The 6,182-nt window shown below is 37.3% G+C and overlaps 1 non-coding gene across 1 annotated transcript; it reads left to right on the forward strand.

The window, feature by feature from the left end:
• The first annotated feature begins 2,939 nt into the window (after positions 1-2,939).
• LOC145151566 (small nucleolar RNA R71) lies at positions 2,940-3,046 on the forward strand. The gene has a single exon (XR_013732132.1). It is a non-coding gene; the product is annotated as a small nucleolar RNA R71 (small nucleolar RNA).
• The last annotated feature ends 3,136 nt before the right edge of the window (positions 3,047-6,182 follow it).

The following is a 6,182-nucleotide window of genomic DNA, read 5'->3' on the forward strand; positions in this document are numbered from 1 at the left end:
CTTCATGCTGATAAACTCTTTCAAAATAACTTGTATTCTCAGGTCATCAGTAGACAGGTACAAATGAAGCTTTTGAGAAGATGGACCACATACAAGACTCATCTTTTATTTTGATTATACTTTTAGTGTCTTACAAACTGTACAGAACACGCTTGTATTACAATTATTATATTAATGCAATGGATGTTGTTGCTTGTCTTTACTATTATGCATTGTTGTGATACTGTACATGACGTCCTCCACCCCAGAACGTTTCCGCCGTTCTTGGTTTTGGGGCGTGACAAATTTGGGGACTTCTAATTTCTATAGAAACCCTAACCATCAAAATGCATCAAAAATTGGAGCAATGTCAACACTTAAAGGATGAAAGACATACCAAATAGAGTTGGAAGACAAGAAAATGCAAGTGATTTAGAAGAAAAACAAAGGAAATTGGCTGTGGGGTTTCTTTGTCACCGTTCGTGTGCAGTAAACAAATGAGGAAAAAGATTTGTGGTCAAAGTGTTTATGGACTGGTCCCCCCTCCTGTGACTTTTAAAGGCCACTTCGTGGATGGCTATACCATGACGTGATTTCATATTCAGCGAAAATTATACTGATCTATCTATATTCACGACGTGGAGATCACTGCCACGACGTGATTTTAGTCTGTTCATAAAATTGATTCAATTAATTATATTTGTTTATTTTAATTGTTTTTCACCTAATTCCAAAGTACCCCACAACTAATCTTACCAATAAAGAGTTGTTAGATGATGAATTGATCACTTTCCTAAAAAGAAAAGAAAAGAAAAGAAGAGAAAATGCAAACCAAACTCGGGTTCCCTCCCAAGAAGCGCTTCTTTTTTATGGAGTCGTGAGCTGGACTTCGTGCCTCATACGTTGAATCTTCAGATGAGTCCATCACTAGCTGGATTTTCTGCTCCTTCCATCGCCTCTTGTATGCTTGAACTCGTCTAATATACCCCTTTTTCGAATTTTCCTTTTTAGCATTTGTCTCATCTATATCAAGCTTCCTTTTTGTTCCCAATTTTTCTTCATTCGGCTTTAGCTAAATAGGGACCATTTCTTCCTTGACCATTGGAATTGTCTCCTTTGAGGTAGCCTCGTCTTCATCACTTGACACATCATCGCTTTCCTCACTTATCAAAGATGTTGGTTTTGTGTAGGCAATGACATCAACGAGAAATGGAACAGATGCTCTTGGTTTAGTGCGTTTGACTTGATTAATTGTCTTGATTTCTTCCTCCATTAGCTTTTCCAATTCTTCAATTTCATTGTCTTCATCAATATTGAACACTTCATCTTGAACATTACTTCCTTGTAACCCATCTTGTATACCAAAATCTTCCTTATTATCACCAACCCTCAACGTAAGCTTGGATTCACGAACATCCACTAAAGCACCAGCAGTATTTAGCAAGGGCCAACCAAGAGTGATTGGTACATTAGCATCCTCCTTCATATCCATAATAACAAAGTCAACTGGAAAAACGAATTTCCCAATTTTAACAAGGATGTCTTCTACAATCCCTCTTGGATAAGTTACTGAACGATTGGCCATGTGAATTGTCATCTTTGTAGCCTTCATTTTCTAAATATTGAGCTTTTCATAGAATGTGTAAGGCATTAAATTTATGCTATCCCTAGAATCGGCTAAAGCATAAGTCTTCAAATTGTTTCCAAATTCACACGGGAGAGTGAGGCGTCCAGGATCTCCCATCTTCTTTGGCAGCTCTCCCAATACAGCTCTTGAGCTTTCTTCACTAAGAATGACCTTAGAATTTTTCTTTAGTTGCTGACGAGTATCTATTAAATCTTGAAGAAACTTTGCGTATTCTGGAATTTTTGAAAGTGACTCGATAAAAGGAGTATTAATAGGAATACCCTTTACTTGCTTGATAAAATCCAGATGTTCCCTTTCCAGTGGACTAAGATTAGCTCGAGACGGGAATGGAAAAGGCGGTCGGTAAACCGGGACATATTCTGAATTTTTCGGTTCAGACATGACCCACGACGTGGACAAATTAGTCTCACGACGTGGTCTCGTTATTCCAGCAACATTCGCGTTTTCGAGTTTTGGCTTTTTTGGCTTTGGATCGGACTGTTGTGGCTCCTCTTCTAGTGCTTCTAAAAACTCAGAGATTGCCTCTTCTTCAGTATCAATGGCCATCACTTGCGGTTGAGTCTTCTTCTCGGGAAACTGTGAAGATAATTTGTTACTCACCAAAGTAGTTAGTTGACTAATTTGGACTTTGAGATTATGGATTGATGCTTGATTATTTTTTAATAAAGCTTGCTGGTCAAGCATCACTGTCTGCTGTTCTTTCATCATTTTCATGTGTTCCTTTAGCACTGCATCAGTATCATCATGTCTTTTCTCGGAAGCTTCCATGAATCGGGTCAATATATTTTCGAAATCTACTTTTTTCTCAGCTGGTAGTTGCTCTTTTTGGTAGAAGCATTTTCCTGTCTGCTTGAATTTTTCTTCCTTTTGCTTCTTGTATTCATCATATGGCAGCCACTCCTTCTTTGGCTTTCTCCAGTCTTCATCATACTTATCCCCACTCGAGTAGCAAACTTGAGCTCTTTTGTTCCCATACTCATCCAAGTTGCAATCCTCAGTCAAGTGTGGACCATTACATCGTTCGCACCCAACTCTAATTGCATGAATTTATTGGTCCATTTGTGTCAACCTCCGGTCCATATTATCCAGCATTGTAATCATAGCAGCTATTTCTTCAGACTGCATGCCTCCACTGCCTTTTTTTCCATCTTGCCTCGGGCTGCGATACTCACGAGAGTGTTTTGCGAATTCTTCAACTAACTCCTTGACCTCCCTTGGATTTTTCTTTGTCAGCGGACCTTGAGAATCAAGTAGTTGCCTTGTCATAACATTGACCCCAACATAAAAAATTGATATTTCTTGTTGAACATTAAGATCATGTTGAGGACAATTTCTGATCAACCCTTTGTAACGCTCCCATGCCTCGTATAATGACTCCCCCGGTTGTTGCTCAAAGTTGGATATTGCCTTCTTGAGTTTAGCTATCTTGAATGGTGGGCAAAATTGGTCTAGAAACTGCTCACGCATTTGAGCCCATGTAGTGATTGTACCCGGTGGTAGTGCTTTTAGCCAGTCTTTTGCAGCTCCCTTAAAAGTAACGGGAAGCATCCTTAGCAGGACGGTATCTCTATTCACATTTGGGACATTGAAATAATCTGCAATGTCATTGACTTCATCTAGATGCTTAAAGGCATCCTCATGATCTTTCCCATAAAATTGAATATCCTTAAGTGCAGTGAGGATATGTCCTTTCAGCTCGAATGTAGCAGTGGCTGGAATGGCAGGTTGTACTAATCCTGGACCAACATCGTCTCTAATTCGCTTCTTGTATGCTCCCATTGCAATTTCTTCAATGTGTGCCATCTCGATTCTTGGCTCGTCTTCGGGTTCACTTGTATAGAGACAAAACTCAGCTTCGGATTCATATTCGGATTCGTTTGGGATAGGTATTTCATTTAAGCTCTCAACTTTGCTATTGTTCTTTGAAGATGAACTCGACTCTTCCATTTTCTTCCCCGACTTCTTTGAGAATACTGACTTAAGTTCTTATAAGGGCGTTTTTTTTGTGTTTGATCTTCTTTCACGTTCTTATCTTTCTTTTTGTGAAGGGCAGACTCTGGGTCTTCAAAAGGTGGCACCAAAGGTGTGTTAGAACCTCTGGTCATGAACTACTGAAATAAAAACAAAAAAATTAAAACGTAAAACCGAACTAAACTTTAAAAATAAAAATAAAATAAAATAAAAACTAGAAATCACAGTTTTCACGTTGTGGAAGGGTACTCCACGTCGTGATTTCTGTAACTGAAAAATTTAATTATGCTAGAAAAATAACTTTTTGCAGGTTTTACCCCACAAAAAGGATCGATTAATCTAAAGCAAATAAACAATAAACTAAGCCGTTCCCCGGCAACGGCGCCAAAAACTTGATGTGCATAGAAGTACCCACTAATTTTATAATTTATAACCTAACTAACTCAACTAACTAAAATGCACCTAGGCAGTGTACCTAGTCGATTTATAGAATAGTTTGGTAAGTCGGGTGTCGATCACAGGGAACGGTGTTACTAATTAATATATTTACTACTAAATTAACCTAATTATTAACAAGCTATAAGGGTTTTATCTGATTTTGCAAGATCAGGCGAACTTAACTCAAATTCAATCAATAACTAAAAACACTCTTGTTTAGTTCGAATCCACTTCTTCTTTATGGTTAGTTATCAATTATGGATTATCAAAGTTGGTTCTCTAATTTATATTATATTAGTAATTTAGGTCTAAATTTACCAATAATTAACTCATTCATGTAAAACTATGCATGGTCACACAATCAAACACAGAATTAGTTATGATTATGAAATTGCTATGTAAGATTTATTGTGCAAACACAATTATGGTCATAATTTATGTTCTGTAGCACAGCTAAACTTATTTACTTCAATTACTATCTAGAATTTTGGTCGATCCTAGCTCTAGCAATTCAATCTTCATCAAATCACTAGGTAAACAAATTCATGCAGTTTAATGGTCACTAAGCTACACAGAACATGAATTCAAGTAACTCAAGAAACAAATGTTAACATGCTAGGTGGTAACAAATCAAACACAAGAAATTTACCAACTAAGGAAATCCATTATCAATAAGCTAATCTATAAGTAAAAAGCTTCATCTAGCTAAACACGAGTAGCTAGATTCAGCTGCTCATAGCAACTAACAAACAAATACAAATCAAATAACAAGACATGTTCAAGTATCAAACAAATAAACTTAATTATGACCTCTCACTCCTTTGGTGTTGAAAACCTTTTTCCAGGTCTTATCGTCTGCTAAATTCGTCTTCTGGAAACCCTTTTCTTCCGCCAAAAATCTCTCAAGTCGTAATGGACAAGGGTATTTAAATTATCCGATTTTTCCCTTTTCATGTCGTGACTTGATGTTTCACGACGTGGTTTGTGAGGAATCCGTATCGGGCAAGGATTTTACTTTTCGTGTACTTATCTTCTGGAAGACTCATGCCACCTCGTGGCCTTCTAGTCCACGTTGTAACTTTGGTAAGTTCCGTAGATTTCTTCAACTTTTGTATTCCAAGTCTCCAATGTTCCAAGTATTGTCAATTTTGGTCCCTTTCTTCGAAAATGCTTCACTTTGGTTGCAAATAACAATTTATCCTTATAAGAACCATTATTCTATGCAGATAACCAAAATATCAATAAAAATGTAAATAAATATTGCCTAAAAATATGTATAAATATGGTAATATTATCTCACAATCACTCGTGATAAATTCCATGACGTGATTCATATGAGCGTGGGTTTAATCCAATACTAAAATCCTATTTCAGAAGTACTAATGAACGTTGCAGCAAACCTTTGCTATGTCTAAGCTCTTAGACAATCTACAAGCCATTTCATGACAGTCTAACCTCATTACTTACTTCCAAAGTATGATCGACTATGGATATTTTGAACAATCTTATCATTCAGGAAGTAAAACATGAAAAAGTGAAACACAAAATAAACAATTGACAAATGATAGTAAACTTTACTCATAAATAAAACTATTATTACTTAATCATCAAATGTCAATTACATTTAAATTATTACAAGTTTCCAACTATCTATCTAATCACTAAAATTAATATCGTCCTTCGTTATCACAGAAAATCTCCATAGGCTCCTTTATGGCTAGTACAACTCCAAGGTATCCAATGAAGTTCTTCAACCATATTTCCTCCTTCGACGCCACGGTCTTCTCCTTGGAACTTTTTCAAGTCACTGCTCCTCCATTCAGGGTAAAACACAGCCCGACTGAGAGCAGAAATTATCTCTGTCGGTCTGAAAACTGGCACCACTATACCCTGTCACTCTCAAGTCATCACTCCCACCAAAGGTAACGACCTAGTCCTTAATCCTTCGTAGGTACTTAAGAATGTTCTTAACTGCTGACCAGTGAGCTTTACCAGGGTTCCCTTGATATCGGCTTACCATGCTCAAAGCAAAAGCCACATCAGGGTGAGTACATGTCATAGCATACATGCTCGAGCCAACGGCGGAAGCATACGACACTCGACTCATTTCCGCTATTTCGATATTGGTACTCGGACTTTGAGTCTT

This window comes from Lactuca virosa, chromosome 1, assembly GCF_052849685.1.
Source record: "Lactuca virosa cultivar CGN04683 chromosome 1, Lactuca_virosa_CGN04683_v6, whole genome shotgun sequence".
In the NCBI taxonomy this organism is placed as follows: Eukaryota; Viridiplantae; Streptophyta; class Magnoliopsida; order Asterales; family Asteraceae; genus Lactuca; species Lactuca virosa.